This window comes from Neomonachus schauinslandi, chromosome 3, assembly GCF_002201575.2.
Source record: "Neomonachus schauinslandi chromosome 3, ASM220157v2, whole genome shotgun sequence".
NCBI lineage: Eukaryota > Metazoa > Chordata > Mammalia > Carnivora > Phocidae > Neomonachus > Neomonachus schauinslandi.
In genome coordinates, this window is record NC_058405.1 from 99,144,072 (window position 1) to 99,165,244 (window position 21,173).

Genomic DNA, 21,173 nt, shown 5'->3' on the forward strand with positions numbered 1-21,173 from the left:
GGAAAGGGAAAAATTTATGGGGGCCAAAGGCGGGTCTCACCACCCGGTTTTTTTCCCCCCCCCCCCCCCCCCCCCCCCCCCCCCCCCCGCCCCGCTTCTGGAGGGGTATTCACTGGAGCTTACAGCTTAAACACTTTGCGTTTCTGGGCATTTATTTGCATGACACCTTGGACGCATCCTGGAGACAATCCCATTATCATTTCCTTATCTGCGTCCTCTGTTTACTTGAACATAAGGTTGACTGAGTATCTTACAAGAACTGAACATTGTCTTCCAGACATCATTAATCTCACCTTTCTTATCTAGCCTAAGTGTGAAATTAATCAAAAAGGAAAGGGAAATTAATAATTTGCCGGTATTCACAATTCATCAGGAGACCTCACAGCAAGTATGAAATTAACTTCTCCAAATTAATATACACATCAACAAATTAAAGGTATGGAAAAGGGTTATTTATTATTTAGGAAATGCTCCTTAGTGCTTCCTGCTTTGATAATTAGTTAGATGATGGGTAGTGTCTGGTGAAAAGACCGTTGAGTATTGTGAAGTTACCTTAGGACCATAGAATGCATTAAATCAACCTCCACCCCTCCCCCTTCCCCGTATTTCACTTAGATAAATGAGATACAGCCAGATGGCTAATGCATACTTGTTTCCTGTCCATTGGAAAAGGTGTGCCCAGACACTTGCAGTTTTGATCTCTATTGACAATAAGCGAAATTTGATCCTGGGTTCTGTGTTTCCTTGTTATGACATGTGGTATGATCAGTTTCAAAGGGTACGTTGTTGTGAACACATTGTGGGAAAGAATGGAGTGTTGTAATTATAACTCTCTATTACAGCTTTTGCTGAGGTTGATAAAGGACAAGCTTTTGTTCCTGAATTGTTCCTGTAATTACATCAGAAATAACAGGCAGCAGTCACCTTCCATTAGGGGTGGGAAAGAAGGATTCTTACTATTTAAGAAATCCATTAAGGTGCTGCGTGAATCATCATCAGCCTCGTCATGAGGAATTAAAAATAAAAGGAACAGCTGACATCATCCTATAGCAGGTTTTATGGATCTGAGAAATGCCAGATAGTTTAAGGAAAAGAGCTGTCCTTAGTGATGCCCCAGTCCACGTGTTAATAGCCTATTGGCAGTGGTTCTCAAACTTGAGCTAGCATCCGAATCTCCTGGGCCGCAGCCTAGAGTTTGTGATTCAGGAGGGGGTGTGGTGAGGTCTGAGATTGTGCATTCCCAGCTTCACAGATGATGTTGATACTGCTGGTTTGAGATTGCATGTTGAGAACCATTAGGCTAAGGGACAGGTGTATCTTGGGGGAAGGTTCAAGAAACTGAACTCTTAAGATTAATTCCCCAGTGTCTGTTAAAATAATCTTGATGAAAATACAAATTAGTCTTTGGGGTGGTGTGCAAGCTTCGTCAAGGGCATCTGCTCTTTGTGACGTTGTGAGTGAACATGAACAACAGGTGCAAACATAGATGAGTGGTCTCCTGTCTCTCCTGGCCCATTGTCCTCCTGTCTTGGCAAAATCTTGGATAAACTTGGATGGATACCAATGTCTTGAGAATTCAATTTAGTGATAAATTCTCAAGTTGCAAGGTTGGAATTTTTTTTTTCTTGTCAAACACACTTTACGTGGGGACCATCTGTAGGAGAACAGTCGCTTTAGCTAAGGGTATTCCAAGTCCCAAGCCACTGAATCGTTGTCATTGTCACACCTGCCTGGCAAAGTAGCTGTTCGCAAGATGAAAATATGCATCACGTGTTACCAGTGGCTGTGGTTCTAGGTTTCTGACTGGCTCTAGAATGGCCTTTTATTATCCTGTTAACTTACTATCCTATTCTAGCAGTAGCAACCACAGCAGTGAGAATCACCGGTGTTTATGGAGGGCTCACTGCCTCTCCGAGGTGGTGGCTGTGCTTCTGGCTGTGTGGTGTTAGCTCGTAGGAGTCCCACCGCCGTTCTCGGAAGGAGGCACTGAGGAGCAAGAAGATGGGGGCTGGGACAGCTTGTGAGCGTTGGACTTCTCTATTTGAGTCCAGGCAGCGTGAGCAATGTGGGGCAGATTGAGATTTGACTCTACTTTGGGGAACTTTCAGTGGCAGTGTGATGAGAGGCCTTGCTGAAATGGAAAGATGCTAGAAAGTTTTGAAGTATGTTGCAACCAAATGTATTTAAGGTTGTATAAGTTCTGAGGTCAAGGATCATTCTAGATCTTTGTAACGGGGCAAAATTTCACTATGTGATGAATTGAGCTGCTCTGCCCCACATAAGATGAAAACCTTCTGAGGCCAGTATTGCAATTATGGGTTGTTGTTTTTTTTTCCCCCCTATGTGACTGTTATTTGGTAAGGAAGATCGAATGACTTAAAGCTTATAAACATGTTCATGATTTGTTTCTCGCATGCACCAGTAGATGGTCCTAATCATCTGAAATTATTTTTGTAAGCATGAAGATACTTTGAGCAGAGCTCTACACTCCCTTCCCACTATTTTCTCACAGGAGTAAGTCTACCGGACAGCTTTGGTGTTGTCCATGAGCCACTTTGCTTTACTAGGTTCTGGAAAATGAGAGAGGGAAAGACTGCTTCGAGCTATGTCCATGTTTTTTTTGGCATCAAGATTCCGAGATTCTCTGTTTGGAAAGACATGGTCCATAGGGAATAAGAGGGTGAAAAACTTGAGTGTAAATTTGAGAAGGGGATCAGTCTGACAGCTTCTGGTGCAGAAGGGCATAAGGAATGAGGTATGAGACCCCTGGGTCTGAAATTGGCCACCGTTGTCCTCTATCATTGGATCCAGAGGACGTACTGCAGAGGTGGTCCTTGAACATGTGAGGCAAGAAACTCCAATGCAGATTCCTCATAGAATGCCACCGTAGGGTGCAGAGCTGGTCAAGTAGGGTATTTTGCTTGTGGGCCATTTGTAATATCTTTTCTCCAAAATAACAAAAGAAAGGGCTAAAATGTTGGTTGAAAATGGGATTCCAGTTTTTCCTACCTACTTTTTCACCGACTGTCCCCTATGATCGCTGCCTTATTCTTTGTAGATTGAATTGAATTGCTGTGATGCTTTACAAATGCATTCATAGTTTAGGTGTAATTAAGAGAGGAAAGAGAAGCATAAGCTCAAGAAGAGCGTGAGGGAGCCTGTTAATCTCCAGAAAATAAACGTTTGGGTGAAATCTTGGAGAAAGCTGTGGAGTGGTGCTGTTTTGAAAATGAGGAAGAAGAAAGGATTTCCTTCAGTGTTTTCTTGATCTAGAGACCTGGCTAGAAGTGGTTATAAATTTTCATTAATGGTATGTATTTGGCTCCGCAGGAAATGATATTTAGGATGAGTTGAACATTACAGCTTTCCTGAGGATAGACACGAACGGCCTTTTGGTTTCATGGTGACCATGAATTTTGCTAATGATAGAGCCAAGGGTAATGCAGTAGTTCTCATATGACTCAGGGAGTAGTTGTCTGATGCTTCAGGGGAAATCAAGATTGAGATCTTACTTAATAGGAGTATCATTGAAGAAAACATTGAGATTTGAAAATGTTGGGGGAGGTAAAGTTGAACTTTTTTGGGTGTGGGGGTGGGGAGGAGGACACATCCGGAACGTTTTTTGAATCTTACAGTCTAACTGCTTGATCCCAGCGCTCACTCGATCCCCAGCACTCACTTGGAGAATTGTCCCGTAACGCACCAGTTGAGATGTTGATGAAAACATACAGTAAAGGGTAAAAGCACTGAAAGTCAGCCTGTGTCATTTAGGTCTGAGGCACGTGGGTATTCTTTTTGTTAGCGCACACCAATACGCGTGAATGAAGGGGTTTGATACCAACCAAAATGCTTAGGATTGTGTTTTTTTTTTTTTCAGATTTTCTGTATTTATGAGAGAGTGGGAGAGAGACAGAGAGAGCACGAGTGGGGGGAGGGTCAGAGAGAGAGGGAGAAGCAGGCTTCCCGCTGAGCAGGGAGCTCCGATGCGGGACTCGATCCCCGGACCCCAGGATCATGACCTGAGCAGAAGGCAGACACTCAACCGAGTGAGCCACCCCGGTGCCCCGTTTTCTTAAAATATATCTTGATGGGACTTGCTGGAGTTAGCAGCTTTTTCTGTGTCACAGTACTGCGTTTCCAGAAACCATTCCTTCACCTCAGAGCTGTGTCCAAAGGGAGGCTGGTATAAAGAGGGGGCCGTGTGGTCATTGGCATTGACTCTTCTTTCTAACCTTCCGGCCTTCTTGAGTAAACATCTGTGAGGCAGGACTGCTGGATGTGGTTGGTGGGTTGGGAAGGACTGCAGGTGGAGCCCGCTCTCCCCAGTTGCCCCAGGGCATGGCTCTCTGGTACCGCTCAGATTGTTGACACCAACACAGATGTTCATGCTGTGAAGGGTGGTTGTGTGCTGTAGACCGTACAAAGAGGGAACTGGCTTGTTTTGATTAAAAAAAAATAACAAAACTCCAACATTTTCTAGCAGAACATGGTGCATGCTCTACTGTCAGGTCCTTCAGTGGTCAGAGCAGTTGGTTAGCCTTAAGAACACTTTTGGGCAGGGGCGCCTGGGTGGCTCAGTTGGTTAAGCGACTGCCTTCGGCTCAGGTCATGATCCTGGAGTCCCTGGATCGAGTCCCACATCGGGCTCTCTGCTCGGCAGGGAGTCTGCTTCTCCCTCTGACCCTCCCCCCTCTCGTGTGCTCTCTCTCATTCTCTCTCTCAAATAAATAAATAAAATCTTTAAAAAAAAAAAAAAAAAAAACTTTTGGGCAGTCAGCTTGGAGATGGGTCTGTGCAACATGTTTGTTTTTTCCTCCCTCCTTTCCCCTTCTCTCCTTCCCTCCCTCCCTCCTGAACTCTCTGTTTATAATTCTCTGCTGATAAATTCCAAGAGTATCAGAAACATGCTGAAGATATCTATTAAGGACATGTTCCCCTCTTTTCTTTTATAAAGGAGTATTACAGAAGGAAAATACTAGCTTTATCAGCACATAGTAGATCTGTTTCTAAAATACTTTTCACTCTTTTTATTTACTTTTATTCCTCAAGGTGAAGTTGCCACAAGTAATCTGTTACATTTGAATGAACAGGCTTGTAATTCAATTGGGTTTATCTCCTGTTGCAAACTCCATAGTTTTTTGTGATAGAGCTATCTGTTTTTAAAATTGTGTGTGTACATATACTTGGAACTGTATGTGTATATTAATGCAGTCTGGTCTGGAAAGCATTAGAATTGCTAAAAGCTTGGGTTTAATGCCTCCTGAGACTTGGAACAAAGAGCAGTTTTGTGCAGAAGCTTCATCTTCGCTAAATGTAGCCTTACTCCTGCTAAACTAATAATGGATGGATTTGGATCTTAACACATGAGATAATACAATTTTTTTTTTTTTTAAGGTAAATGCCTTTGAGTGTTGAAGTGATAGGGCCTCCCAGCTAGCTGTTCTTAGGTTATTTCTTTTTGGGAGACTACGTTGAAAGGCAGTTGGGTTGCAAAATGGGAGAAGCAAAGTCCATAGAAGATCTCTGTCAGCCTGTTTGCAATAGATCAAGTTGTTAAAGAGGAGAAACTTAAAAACGTCTTTGTCCTTGTGATTTCAGGAGTGATTACTGTTCTAAAGTGGACATTGGAGAGGATCCATTAGGCCATGTAAGTACTGAAGTAAGCAGATATCCATGTGGCTTAGCACAGACCCAAAATATTTGCTCTTGGGAGGGAGAAGATCCAGTAGCTGAGTCAGATGTTAACATTTGGAAGTGTCAAAATACAGACCCCTAGTCCCAAAGGGCTGAGGGGTGGCTCTCCCAGTGCCACCCTAATCCTCAGGGGACATCTCTGGCTATCTGGTGAAGGCCTGGTGGAGTTTAATCTCTTGGGATAATTGGGCAAGGATATTTTATCTGCCTAGAATTAGTAAAGTGACTGGAGCAGAAGGCCATTTATTGCTTTATTCCATCATGATCAAACACGACTTTATTTAGCGTGATACCCTTCCATAGAATGGCTGGTTCCTTCAGAGCAGCCCAACCCAAATCCGACACAGAGGATCATGATGTGCTTATAAGTAAAACCGATGAATTGAAGAGTGTGATTGCTAAAGACCGCACAATCTCGGAACTGTGTATCAAGGAACTCAAGAAGTACACTTTCCTAAGTCCTCAGTTATGAACGTATTTTATGGAGGAAGAAATTTGCTAAGTGCTTCCTTATTTGAACCATCTGAATAGTCTGTAGCACTTAAAATCACTGCCCAGGCTACCCTTGAGAGTTACCTTGGTAAATGAGTTGTTAACTGGGAGCAGAGTATCCAGATTTCACAGCCTGCTAGGATTTGGGTGTCAAGGTTATGGGGCTAACAGAATAAAACTTTAAACATTCCTAATTCCTGTTTCTTTTATGTATGTGGGTCTTTGAACAAACTTTGTAATAACATCACAGGAAAAAAATACGGGGGGGGATATCCTACCCCAGCAAGTCACAAGCAGACAAATGTCTGATATAAATAAAAGCCTTAATGTTAGAGCTAGAAAATCATGTGACCATGTGACTTTTATCGGTGGCTTCTCTCTAGCTGTCACCTTGAGAGTTTGTCCTGCTGGGAGAAACCAGAGAAACAAGTGTCTCCTTCAGAACCGCAAAGGGATTTTGAATTTCTGAGGATGTGGGATTTTGTCTAAGATGGAACAGGCGTATTTAATCCAGCCCCCCCCCCCCCCCACCGTATATCACTTAATTGGAATGAGACTTCATCTCAGGGACTGCACAACCGAACAGTGTATCTTCAGGAGTCTGTTTTGGCAGTTAGTTCACTGTTGACAGATAGGGCAAGTTCATGCACTGCCCACTGAGATTTGCCAAGCGCAGCAGCTGGGGGTAGCAGGCTGACGTCGCGGAGACCTGGACCTGGGTCTGCGGTCCCTGATACCCAGCTGCCGTGGCTTACACTGTGGGAAGGATCAGCATCTTTCTTTCTGCCTTTCCTTGGGCTGTGATTTTTTTTTTTTTTTTTAAATGTCCGTGTCTGCTCCTGCCTCCTGCTCTCAGTTCTGCACTGTGTGGGGTTGACAGCTTTCCTGGAGCAGGCAGACGCGTTGGCATAGTGTGGCACTCCTGGGCTATGTCTATCTGCCACCAAATATGTTGTCACCTTCCCTCTTGAGCTTGCCATATCTAGCTGCCTTTGCAGGGGCCTCTTGGCTCCTTTGGGAATAACTACCGAAGGAGCAGCTGTCTGTCAGCCTCCTCCAGAGCCATCGAATTGGGCTATTGTCAACCTGTTGTTGGAGGAGTTCCCAACACGGCAGACTTGGCTGTCATTGACATTTATAACTTGAAAGCCATATCACAGACGAGTTTGCTTTCCTGATAATCCCTTAACTAGCCTTCAGAACCTGCAGCCCGTGGCCTTCATACACTGGGGCAACCCCCAGGAGTGCAGAAATAGTTGGGTCTTCCTGGAGGGGGAGGGGAAGCAGGTCACCATTCTCCCCGCAGCATCTCCTTTCTGACTTAAGTAGGAGGAACTGGTCCTGCCTTTGTGCCTAGGTTCTGTGTGACCATAGGAGTCCATTTAGGTCAGGATAATCGTCTCCTAAAGACAAATGACTCTTGAACTCTGATTACCACAGAGCCTGTGATCAGAGAGGAATACTGATGTCAGAAAAGGTTTCTTAAAGGGGTTGGTAGATCCCATTCCTGGTTTTTTGGTTTTTGGTGTTTTTTTTTGTTTTTGTTTTTGTTTTTACACCCTCATTTTTCAAAGAACCAGTTTCTAACTTTGATTTCTTGAGACATGACCAGAAGAGAAAGATGCAGTGTTGGTGGTAAAAATAAAACCAGAGCCACACCAGTAAATCTCGTGAACACATATTGCCAGAGAAAGCCCAGAGTGGAATCAGGATGGCTTTTACTTCTTGTGGGTCTATTCAGAGTGTAAATTCCTTGAGGGTTAGGACTGGCCTTCTTGGTCTTCATACCACCAGTAGCTAGCGCAGAACCTGGCTTGTGGCCCCACGGTGAGCTGAGTAAATGAGTGTAAAGAAGGAAAGATTTTAGGTAGAAAACGTTTCTTTTCTTCTTTTTTTTTTTTTTTTTAACCCAGTAGTACAGACATTGAAATATGTTAATCATCAATTCCAAATTATGGGATTTAAAGTTAATGATGTTTTCCTGTTGGCATCAAAGATGAGTCATCTTGGAAGAGGCAGGGGCTTCGATGGCAGGCGTGAGATGTGATTAAAATGAAACACCTTCACTGCCTGGGCTCAGATTTCTTTCTGTGGTCCACCGGATGTTCGTCATGTCTTAGGAAATGTCAGTGCCTGACCTTGGCTGTGTGCTGCGCAGCTGAGTCCCATGTGTAGTTTGCTAGCTCGCCTGGAGTGGGGCGGGAACAGGCTCTTGAGCCAGCTTGATGGGGCTGCAGGCTTTGGGAAGATGGTTAACGGAGGAATGTGTGTCACCTGCCCAGCCCTTTGCCTGTGGTGCACGTGGGCATCTCATTCCTCTTTCTCTGAACCTAGCAGGTGCCCCAGAGTCTGGAGGACTGCATGTGGGATAGCCACTGCCCAGTACCGATGAATGGGCATGGCGGACGAAACCCTGCTTCCCTCCTGGCCGGAGGGAAGGGGGAGGGGGGCTGCGGGGACAGAGGTCAGGGCTGTGGCCAGCCACGTGTCTCGTCACCAGACTACACTTGGAGGAGCAGAGCCCTTGTCTTCACAAGACATGCCTGGCTTTGACTGAATCTAATCAGAATTCCCGGTTCATGGCAAGAGGTTTCCATACAACAGCATGTATCTTTTCTCTGATTTTACTTGGAAAAAAATGGAATGGTGAAATATTTCAAGTATCCAGAGAAGTGCAGAGACTTAACTAAAATGCTCGCTCATTTACACTCCCCCCCCCCGTCCCCATATCTCACGGGTCCCTTTCTGATGCTGCTGCTGACTCCTGTCTTTATTAACTGAAAGATGCTTATGTTGTCTTACGTTGAAGTTACCGTACCTCTGTCCCTGGAAATTTTTTAAAATGGGGCCTGCCTGGAACCTAGACCTACATAGAGCCCCACCGTACCCACACTCTGAGGACGGTTGGTGCTCCCTGGATCTCCCCTTACCTGTGGTTTCCTTTTCATTCTGTTGTTCTGTCCTGGCCCTCCTTGCCATCAATCTGTTTTTCTCTCCATTCAGTTTCAAGGAGATGCTTATGTGCTTGCTTGCTTGCTTGCTTGCTTATTTATTTATTTATTTTAAGGATTTTATTTATCTGAGAGAGAGAGAGCACATGAGCAGGAGGAGGGGCAGAGGGAGAAGCAGACACCCCTGCTGAGCGGCGAGCCCCATGCGGGGCTCCATCCCAGGACCCCGAGATCATGACCTGAGCTGAAGGCAGACACTTAAACAACTGAGCCACCCAGGTGCCCCAAGATGCGTATGTGTTTAAATCCCTCTTGCAGCTAGTTCAGGACTCCCCTGTAATGGGCAATTCCGTTAGTCCTGCTCAGCACAGCTAATGCTGTCTCCACATCCTGTGCCCTTCCTATGACGAAGGCTGCTCACTTCATCAGACTTGGTGCTGCACGCAGAGGACTCACTCTGATAAGAGCTCCTCATTTCTCCCCAAGCCGGTATGCGGTTTCTCTGTGCATGTCGACCTCCCTAGAGGTGGGAGGCGAAGGCCATTTTATTTTGCCTCTCAGCCTTAGAGTGATGGATGGACACTTCGGGCAGGCTGAGACCCTCCCTCGGGTTAATTAACATGGGTAAGGCCCACTGACAGGTTTCTAGTCATTTATTCTCTTACCGTGGCCATTTTCTGGGACCGGAGTCCTGTGTTGTTTTAGCTGTGTTGATGGATGACTGACCACTTAACTCTTCATTTTGATGTGAGCCTCATGATGGTTACAGAAGTCCATGGAGGCAGCTCATGCATCAGAAAGGCTGATGGGGAGTTTGCCACCATGTAGCTAATGAGATACCACCTTGAAATGGTGGGGGGAGGGAGTTGCTGGGTCAGGAGGATGGAGGAGAACCCAGGTGAGGCAGGAAGGAGTGGGGAAGGTGGTGGAGGAACCTTGGGAATTTGGCTGAAGAGTTTGGGGATTCTGGGTGAATGGAGGAACAGAACAATTTTTTAAACTTCTAAACCATCATGGATTGGCACAATACAAATAAATGACTAGGAAGTGAAAAAAAAACAAAAAACAAAAAGCAACCAAGGAGGTCCAGAATACAAACCTTCAATTTTATTAGTGGATTCAAAGACAGAAAATTACCCTGTCATGTTACCATAAAAGTTTCCAAAACACTTACCCTCAAGTTGGGTACTTATCCCCATAGATGAAACACTTTGTGGACTGCCCTCCCCCTCTGCTTGGAGTAGCACTTACTTAGGAGATGTGGGTCTTTGCTCGGTGCCTTTTTTTTTTTTTTTTTTAAAGATTTGTTTATTTATTTGAAAGAGTGTGGGGGGAGGGGCAGAGGGAGAGCAGACTCCCCACTGAGCACAGAGCCTGATGTGGGGCTCGATTCCACCACCCCAAGATCATGACCGGAGCTGAAATCAAGAGTCTGACGCCCCACCAACTGAGTCACCCAGGCGCCCAGCTCTGTGCCTTTTATGCTGTGAGTCCCACCCTGACCTATCTTTATCTTGTTTTTTTCTGCTTTATAAAGTAAAAGTTGGTTTGCACAGCACTGTTCTCCCTGACAGGAAATGAGGGACCAGGAACAGGTGCTTGTTCCTGAGTGTCCCATCCAAATGGGTTTCCTTTCAGAGATCTTTCTAGAAGGGACATGCTGGGGATTATTTCCTATTCCCCCTAGGCCACCTTAAATAGATGTCCAACCAGCTCATTCGAAAGGTGTGTGTCCTGCATTTGTGACCTTCTGTACAAGCGGATCTCTCTGCATGTGTGTGTGGGTCTGTGTGTGCAGTCAGGTGGCACCCAGTGTAAGTTTTCTCTAGGTGATAGTTTGAGCCTGGTGGGGGTGGTGTAGGGTAATGATCCCTTTTATGAAGTCTTTTTGGGGGTGGTATAGGGTAATGATCCCTTTTATGAAGTCCTTTACTGACCGAGGCCAGCTAGGTCCTGACTTTGAAGCCAGGCCCTCCACGGTTTATCCTGCAGTGGTGTCCGGGGTAGCCTTTGGAATGGGGGGACCAGGTACAGGAGCCCGCCTGGGAGGAGCCAGGCCTGGCAGTGGATAGTCCCTTGCCATTTGTGTTCTGTTGTCTCAAACTCTGTCACTTGGCCGCACCTATGCAGAAGATGTAGTCTAGCTGTGTGTCCCAGGGGGAAGAGGATGTGGGTTCATTGAGGCACGAGCATTGTCCATAGCCTCCCTGACTCCTGATTCACTTACCCGAATCGTTTCGCTATTACATTCTTTTATCCACATGAACTCTTTTATTCCTCTTTTATGCCTGCTTGTGATGATGGCCAGGCGTTACAGTTTTATGCACTGGGGTGAGAAACAATGGGAAGAAAAGAGAATGGAAGTTCCCTCAATTCACGGGTAGTGATTACACAGGCTGCTGTCAGCAGCTGGGAACGGCCAGTGCTGACTACAGAGGAATATTGGCTATGTACCATAGGCCGCATTTGGATTTTTTTTTAATCCAGGTATTTATGAGTTGAGAGTAATGCTTAGTCTTTAAAAAGTAAATAGCACTTAAGCAGAAGGAAACCATGGGTGCAGGGGGCGGCCAGTGGCCCATGGTGAAAGGTGGCCGAGGTAATGTAAATTGATAAAAAGCAGGAGTAGCTCTAATATTTTCATAAGTGCACGGTTTGTTGTTGTTGTTCCCAGCAGCGGTGAATTAAAAAACACACCAAACCCCCCAGACACCTTTATTTGCTTCCAATCCAGGGAAGCCAGTGAGTTAGAATAAGAGAGGTGAGATGGTGGGAGGGATGGGTGAGTGTGCACCAGGGAGGGTCTTGGCAGAGTTGCAGGGCAGAGCATCCTTCTGGAGCCTATGTGTGCTAGAGTGACCAGGAAAGCTGAACTAGGCCTTTTGCAGAGAACCTGCTATGGAAAAGTGAGCATGTAGGAGGTGGAGGAGGGGAGCTACCAAGAAGAATATGTGTCCATCCAGAGATCTGCAGCCACAGGAAGATGTCCACCCCCCTCAGGGCTGCAGCAGGGTGGGAGTTGGTGGTGGTGTCACAAAGGTTATGGGGACCCCTGGGCAGAGATGCATCTGTGCAGGAGATGCTGCTGAGCAGAGACTCTGGCTTCCTCCCTGTGCCCGCCCTCCCAGCTTCTGCTGGCACCTCCCAGAGGCCGACCCTATGTGGAAACCAGATGGCCAGCGGGTTTGGGAGATGTGGTTTCCTATGATATGTGGCAGGAAGGGCAGGGCATGCAGAGAATGCATTTGAGAGCAGGAAGGTAGATAGTTGGCTCAGGGAGTGGAACCTCTCAGTGGAAAGGAAGGAGAATCAGTAGAAGGACAATGAATAAAGCAAGAGATCGCGTTAGGAAAGAAATGTTGAGTTTTGGTTTCTTTCCTCCATGCCATATTCTCTCCTCTGTGTTTCTCTACTACCACCTGTGTTCCTTTTCATCATTTTGTTAAATGCTTTTTGCACCACGTGCTATTTTCCGGACCTATTTGACTCCTCAGTAAAAGCTAACATCTATTGAATGCTCACCGTGTGCCAAGGTGGCAGAGTTCTAAGTGCTTGATCTGTCTGAATTCATTGACTTATCAAAGCAGCTCTGAGGCAGGTACAGTCAGTCCTCATTATGTGAGGATTCTGTATTTGAATATTTGGCTACTTGTTAAAATGTGTTTATAAAATGTGTTTGTAACAAAACCAATAGTTGTGGTGCTTTTGTGGCCATTCACAGAGTGCAGGGAAACATGAGTGGCCTAATGCACGTTCTCAGCCGAGATTGAACAAGGCAGTGCCCTGCCTTCTTGTTTCTCATGCTGTAGATGAGTGTTCTCTTTGTGGTCTAATTAGCGCCCCTTTTTGGGGGCCTCTTTGAACTTTCCTCGGTTGATTTTCTGGTTTAAAATGGCCCCTGAGCATAGTGTTAGAGTGCTGTTTGGCATTCCGAAGTGGGGGGAAGGCAGTGATGTGCCTGATGGAGAGTATGCGTGTGTTAGGTAAGCGTCTTCAAGCATGAGTTAGACTACCACTGGCTGTGAGGTCAAGGTTTAATGAGTCAACTGTCTATGTGAAAGAAGGTGTCTCAAAACAGAAACACCTAAAACACGATTAGGAATTGATCCGTTGACAGAAATGTTGTGACCAGAGCCTCATAGGAACCTAACCCTGTGTTTCCCCTGGGAACACTGGTCCAGTATTCCTGAAATCAGTGTTCCCTGTGACTTCATAGAACATGACTATGGCAGATAATGACTGTTGACTGTACTACTGTCATCCCCAGTTTGTAGACAGACTGAGGTGTGTAGAACTGAAGAAAGATGGCCAGGTGTCACCTGGTAGGATCGGAGCCCAGGCAGCCCTGCCCATCACTCTTCACCTCTGTGCTCAACTGGCTTTTACATCTGGATACTCTTACCCTTTTGAATCTGCTGTTGATGCTGGTGAAACCAACACCAGGGCTACTTTCAGTGATTAAACTCCTGTGGTAAAGCCAAGGGTTACCTCTCGTTGAAGATTATGATACGTATAACCCTGCAATAAAGGTTATAATGTTTGACGTCTGTATAAAAACTTCATGTATTTCATAGGCGTTTGTTCTTGGAAGCCCTGTGAAGTGCACATCACCCCTCCATCTCATAAATAAAACCTGGTGTGTGGGGAGGCTGTGGTTTGGTCAGGGCCCCAGGGTGAGACAGAATTGTTCGACAGAGACTCCAACCTGTTTCCTGGCTTTAGGTCCTTCATTCTTTTTGCAGTATTGACCAGGGCTCTCAGCGAGGCCCTGGGGGTGGGATGCTTGCATTTCCACTGAGACTCAGCTTTGCTGCTTTGATTCTGCTTTGTTCTGGAGAAACCACAGAAAGTTATAATTGTGTGTAAAATAAGTGATTCTAAGGAGGGACCAGAAACGGTCTTCCATTTCTCTAAAATGACCGTTTACTTCCATGTATATAGAAAGTCTTTCCTGACCAGAATGACCTTTCTGGAAAGATGTTCATTTTTTTTTTTCTGTTCATTAGGGAAATATTGGAAAATAAGTAAAAAATAAAGGAAAACTAATTTGAGGGGGCTGCTGGCATTTCCTCAGTGGTACACTTGCCTAGACATTGTTCATTGCCTTGTCTCTCTAGTTTCTTGATGTATTTAAAGTTGTGTTTGAGTAAGGAATAGATGTACTTGTTAAGAGTTAAAAGGATAGGGGCGCCTGGGTGGCTCAGTCGGATTCAGCGTTTGTCTTTGGCTTAGGTCAAGATTCCGGGGTCCTGGGATCGAGCCCCAAGTTGGGCTCCCAGCTCAGTGGGGGGCCTGCTTCTCCCTCTCCCTCTGCCACTCCCCCTGCTTGTGCTCTCTCTCTCTGTCAAGTGAATAAACAAAATCTTAAAAAAAAAAAAAAAAAAAAAAGTTAACAGGTTGTAAAAAAAACAAAAAAAAAAAAACAAAGTGCCCCTTCCCTGGGGCAAGCACTGTGCCTGATTCTTGTGTACTTTCCCAAAGGTGTTCTAACTGCCACCCCAGTGATTCTCAGCTGGTGGTGAGCCAGGGACATTGGCACATATCCGGGAAAGGCTGGGGGAGTGTTACTGGCTCTGTGGTGGGTAGAGCCCCAGGGTGCTGATAAATGCCATACAACGCACAGGACAGCCCCACAGCATAGTGTTGGGCCCAAATAGTCAATAGTGCTGAGGTATGAAAACCTTTCCCCACCCTCGTTATAAACTGTGAGGGCTGTCTTAATGTGGGAAAGACAAGTGCTTTTGTGTTTGAACTTCGATGTTCGGGCTTTTGTTTGCCTGGTTTCCGAGCGCGGCAGTGGGCGTGGTGCTCTCCAGGTGTGGCTACAGGGGGTGTGTCAGCTCTAGAGACCCAAAGCAAGGAAGCTGACTTCAGCCGGTCTGGTCTGCTTTTTGTTGTTGTTGTCACAATGTGTGGGCCGTTCTAAACAAAGCCAGTGATACAATACTTCCTGGGAAAAACTCGTGTTGGTCTAAGTTCTTAAATACTGTTGTGAGTAATGCTATATAGCAATGTTAATAGATATATTTATATATACACACTTAAGGTTAGTACGCCCTTGTACCTGCCATTTCATAAACATGGTATTCTGCACGGAAATTAATCTAGAGAATTTCCCATCTCCCATTGACCCTGACGCACATGGACTGAGCTGCACAGGTGGCTGGGAGAGTCCGTTCCTAACAGTTCAGGATTGTTGGTGTTCGCTCTGGGTGCGCTTCATGCCTCCAGCCCTTGCGGAACAGCATATTCCTGTGTTTCCACAGAGCTTGACAATAAACGATAGCGCAGTTGGGGACAAAAAAATGGAACTGGAGGTTCTTCAAGGCTGTCCCTCTTTGTGACCATTTGGAACTTTTACGTGTAATTAAAATTTAAAACCGTGAAAGACTGAGAACTCCTAAGTGTAATGTTGTTTGGCAAGTGTATGTTTTACGTAGTAGGAGAAGTATTTAGCTGAATTTTAGAAGTCACTTTAAAAACTGACATTTAACAAAAAGGTTGTTGGGGCACCTGGGTGGCTCAGTCGGTTAAGCGTCTGACTCTTGATTTTGGCTCAGGTCTTGGTCTCAGGGTCATGAAAGTCTGCTTAAGATTCTTTCTCTCCCTCTCCCTCTGTTCCTTCCCTCTGCTGCATGTGTTCGCTCTCTTAAAAAAAAAAAGTTGCTTAAAAACTAAAGAATGACTCAAGAATATGACGATGATTGATTATTGCATGCACATCACTGGAAATAATTTCCTTATACGGAAGAGGGACTATTAGGTAGTGATCTGCCCTGAGTGTCCCCTATGGTAGGTACGCCCCTGTTAGGATGGCTGAGATCTGTAAGAAAAATGAATGAAAGGGAATGGAAGTGGGCCCAGGAAAGCATGTAGTTGTTTCTCTCGATCTGGTTTCTGTCCATGCAATATCAGTGCTCTTCGGAATGCCACACAGGATTGAAATTCTGACCTCTTAGGGTCTTCGCAAAGTAGACAAATCTTGCCCTCCACCCTGATGTTTTAAAACTTGGTTGATTTATACGTAAAGAACAGTGTATACATTGCTAGTGTGCAGCTTGATGACTTGTCACAGCCAAAGGTGGCTTTGTCAGGGTCCCCAGATCAAGAAACAAAATGTGAACAATAACTGGCACCCCCCTGGTGCCCCCGTTCTAGCTGAGATTTCCATTCACCCCCATTCCCAGCATCACCACTGGCCTGACTTATAACAGCACAGATCAGTTGTGCTGTTTTTGGATGTTACATAAATGGAATTCATTATACGGTACATAAAGAGAAGACTAATTTTAACCCATCTCTCTCGATTTTGATGGTGACTGGAGACATTTGAAATATTCCAAAATGTGGCACTTAAACATCTTGGTAACTTTGAGTAGTAGATTAACAAAAATTTCCAGTCTAGCTCATGTGTGGCTTCACTCACAGAAGCATTGGCCTTCAGGGTAGTAACATTTAATATGCTGGCTTCGGTAGGGAAGAACACAACGAACTTAATTATGTCACTTGCTGGGCTTTAGAGTTTTGTGTGGAAGGCAGATAATTGTATGGACATTAAGTTGGAATTTGTGTATTGAAGTAATCCAGTCCATTTGAAGCTAGAGTAGCTTATAAGCTTATAGTGTGGTCAATAAGTTGGATACACTGTAGAGAAGCTTATAGTTGGATTTAGATTGGGAGCCATAACATGGCAATGCAATTTTATGGCTTTGATGTATTCACGCTACCATTTTCTGAGTAGTGAGTGTATCTTGTCTATAGAGACAGAATGGATGGGATGTTTAATAGTTGAAGTTTGGGCCACAAGGGTCTGAAATTGCCCTCCATGCAGTGGGAGGAAATCAATATTTAGTTTGAAGGCCCTTGGGAACGTTGAGCTGCTAAATTAACATAAAAGTATTATTTAGTGAAAAATAACCTCCTCTGCAAGCATCATCTGTGGTGAGAATATGTATTCTCACTGGTTTCTGGATCCGTCAGTGGCTGGCTCATTCACCATGAGCTGTGGCGGCCAATTCGGGAGGTTGGTGTGGCTCCCACTGAGGTGCTATGTGGCAGCGGGCCACACAGGACGTGAAAAGCGTTTGCCACGCAGCCTCTCTTAGTCCCAGCAGGGATGAAAACGAACAGTTCTCGCAAAGTTGCTAAGTCAGGGATGTTTGTCTCTGGGAAGCTGCTTTTTGCTCACTTAATTTTTTGGTCTATAAAAAACATTCTCTTCTTTCTTCCCTCCTGAGTGGTTTCTAGCCATCTTCTCAAATTAAAATAGGGAAGAATCCTATATGCCTTCTTCTTTGGAACTTTATATCCACTTGCTAAAGCTGTCTGCTTTTGTTTTTGTTTTTGTTTTCATTTTCAAGCGCCTCATGCAGGAGAGGCAGTGCTTGCAAATAAAAGCCAGTTCTGGAAGTTCTATCTGAGATGGGAATTGGATCCTGTCACTCCTGGGCTCGAGACCCTCCAAAGTCATTCTTCAGCTACAGGGGGGCCCTGGGTCCTGCTGTGGCATTCAAGATCCCTGGTTACCTTGTCTTGCTGCCCAAGACTGGACTTGGCAGCCCCTGCCTCCCCTTGTGTCCCAGGCCTGCAGGGAATGGTGCCCTCCAGTGTGGCTGACAGCTCACTCATGCCTCTGCTCTTCTCCCTGTCGGGGACACCTTGCTCTGCCTTCCTCATCTTATCTTTCACGGTTCCTTCCTGGGCTTGGTTTTTTCAAAGAAGCCTTCGTTGATCCTCCTGGATAAGATGAGGGGCGTTTCTTCCGTGTTCTGTACCCCATGTATATCCCATACTCTCTTGTATACACGTTTGTATGCTGATGTGTGTCCAGCATCCAGAACAATACCCTGCATGTAGCAGGTGCTCAACAGATTACTTGTGGAACTCACATATGGATTGCACTTTCATGTTCTCATGATGTATCCATGTGTCTGTCTCCCCACGACAGTTTGAGAGCAGGAATTGTACCTATTCATCGTCACATGCTCAGTGCCTGACAGAGGTACTCAGAAATGTTTGAGGGAAGGACAAGGCTAGGCTGGCCTGTGGGGCGAGCATTGTAGAGGCAAGGGAGAGTTTTCCTTGTTTTACAGTCATTTGTATTAAGTCCAGAGTGTATGGGCAGAACCTCATCCTGTGGCTTTGTAATCAGGTGCACGGGAATCCCGGAATGCTATGGCGTAGGAAAGGTGCTCTAATACTTCCCACCCCATCCCCACTCCCTTGTTTTCCAAATGGGAATGCCTCTATGTATGGGAAAGTGTTGATGAACGTGTTCCTCTCCCAGAGAAAATGCCTGACAGTGATGTTGATTCACTTGCTGATTGCCAAATTGCCAATGCAGGAAAATATCAGTAGAAAAGAAAAACTAAAAAAAAAAAAAAGAGGTGGGCGGGGGGAGGAAAAAGAAAAAAAGGCAGGTGATGTAAAGGCAGTATTAATTATCATTCTTTAGAAGAAATACTTGTCATTTTTAACAAAATTACTGTGCAGCCCAATGAAGGCTGTGTGTGTGGCATGTCTTACTTTATTTCCTTTTTTTCTTTTTTAAGATTTTATTTATTTACCACACAGAGAGAGGATGCGTGCATGCACAAGCAGGGGGAGTGGCAGACAGAGGGAGAAGCAGACTCCCCACTGAACAAGGAGCCCGATGTGGGGCTCGATCCCAGGACCCTGGGATCATGACCTGAGCGGAAAGCAGATGCTTAACCCACTGAGCCACCCAGGCGCCCCTTATTTCATTTCTGTAGTAATTTTGGTATTTGGCCCCCAGATCATTATAGAGGTGTCTTTTCATTCCCAGAAAAAGCCATTAAGCAATGGGGTAAAGTTTTCCTATATTTGAATCTCACTTTCCCTAACCTGCTCAGATCTGGGGCCACGACTTACTTGCCATTGAGTGCCAGTGGGTATTGAAATGAAGAACTGAGGAAAAAACAAATTCTGCAGGAAAACAAGAGAGATGGGACTTTTTAATATTTTCTGCATTCTTCTGAGATGCAGAGGCCTGTGTCTACATGTGCCCTGTCCTGTCAGTTGGATTGTTCTGGTTCAGAAGAAGGGGTTCCATGTTGCAGGATTTTCTCTGGTGTCCTGGGAGCTCAAAATGGTAGGGGCTCTCCTGCCCTCACAAGTTGGAGGGCCTCTGGATTACAAACATCAAAAGTACATTCCCTTTCCCAGGCCTCAAGTTGGAAGGCTCTGTTAGTCCCTGTGAGCCTGTCTTCCACGTTACTACCACTGTCCAGGGAAAAGTTGGTTCTGACTGCTGGAAAGTATTGAAGGCAGCTTTAGGGGTGAGATTTCAGGCAACGGTGAGGTTCTTCTCTCACTACCTCTCCCCGTTCCCTAATCTGTGATGAGCTCCCCAATTTCCACTCAGACCTGGGTTCCACTAAGGGGGCTGAGTCCATCCCTGCCAGAGCAGAACACCTTTCAGTTACTGATTCCTCACACTAAGGTGTAGGGACAGACCCATTTTTTTCCCCCAACAGTGGTTTAAAGTACAAAGCATTGAGGTTTATAAGTGGTGGGCTGAAAGATGGCCAGTCTTGCCTGTCTCCTCTACTAGACTCAGCAAGCCTCTTGACCTAAGTCCTGTTAGGGCTCATTGTGTTCCCAGGGCCGAGCCCATAGTCATCACCTCAGAGGAGCTCAGTGAGCGGGGGCTGAGTCTGTGCATGGAAGGTGGGCACTGGAGACATTTTCTGCCTCCTTGGAAATTCTGTATATCCATTGACTCATGGAAAGGATTTGAAATGGCAGCTCCTTACTTCACAGTATGGGTGAACTTCTCAACCAATAAGTTCTTTGGGGTCTTTTTGTGTAAATGTTGGGTTGTCAAATAGTTCTGTCTGGTGTCCTTGTCCTCTTAGAATCACAGGGTAAATTGGAACAGCTCGCTCTGTGGAATGGAAGACATTGCCTTCTGAGCTTGCAGCCAATAAGAACTGATCCGAGGTGTGTTGTCTGTGGACAGGTGGTGTAGACAGCTTGGATGCACAGATGATGAGTTTGACGGCTTCATCAAAGTCATTCACTTCTTCATTTGACATGTATTTATTGAGCTCCTCCTTTGTACCTGGCTCCATTCTAGGCACTGGGGAAACAGAGGTGGACAAAGACAAAGGAAGTAGAGAAATTGGTGAATCATAGGTCAGGTGGAGATGTGGGAGAGGAAGGATCCCATGGGGCAAGGGGTAGAGGGCACACGTTGGGTGCTAGGTTAGATGTGGTGGCCCAGAAGGCTACTTCAGGGAGAGATGTTTGTGCAGATAGCTGCATGACGACGGAGTCGAGGCAGTGTCCATGACGAAAAGAGCTCCAGGAGGAGGCCATTGCACCCAGAGGTGCTTGAGGTGGGGACAGACTGGGCCCATCATGAAGGCGTGTGCATAGAGTGAAGGGAACAAGGTGCTAAGTCGAGAGGCGAGTAGTGCTGGCACACACAGAACCCTGATGGCCGGGGTACAGTGTGAGTTTCATTCTGACTCTGATGTATGTGTTCTGAGTTTTGAGCTGGGGGAGGGGGGGTGACCTGATCTCATTTGTATTTATACAAGTCATTTGGCTTGTGTGCGGAACTGACTATAAGGGGCAAGCAAGGGTGCAAGCATAGGGATTAGGTAGGGATGACAGGTGTTGGTGGCATAGACTCGGGAGGGGAGGGAGAAGGTGACACGGGGTTGGGTGCCTCAGGTCAGAAAGATCTGGCCTCTCTCTCTTCGTCTCCTGCGACCTTTCCCAGCTGATTTTACTCCAGCCATACACGTCATCTTGTACTTCCCTTACATCTGTACTCACTCTGTTTTTGTTTTTTGTTTTTTTTTAAATGTCACTGATCATTGCCTGGAATTAGACACATGTATGCATGTGCACATCCGTGCCCACCCTCACTCATTGCTGCTTTGTCTCTCCTGCTGGTGTGTAAGCACCATGCTTGCAGGCAGGGAGGCTTTGTCGTCATTATTGCAGAGGCCTGGTGCCTGAGTGCTTTCCTGCATGCAGTAGAGGCTCAAAATATTTACTGAAGGA

At 45.7% G+C, this 21,173-nt stretch overlaps 1 protein-coding gene across 1 annotated transcript in view; it reads left to right on the plus strand.

Annotated features, from left to right (window-relative positions):
- Positions 1–21,173, plus strand: part of MGAT5 (alpha-1,6-mannosylglycoprotein 6-beta-N-acetylglucosaminyltransferase) — a 328,495-nt gene that overhangs the window by 40,038 nt on the left and 267,284 nt on the right. The window contains exon 2 of the mRNA XM_021695798.1: positions 5,599–5,647. The gene's annotated coding sequence lies outside the window, so the exon portion shown is untranslated. The remainder of the gene's footprint in view (positions 1–5,598; positions 5,648–21,173) is intronic.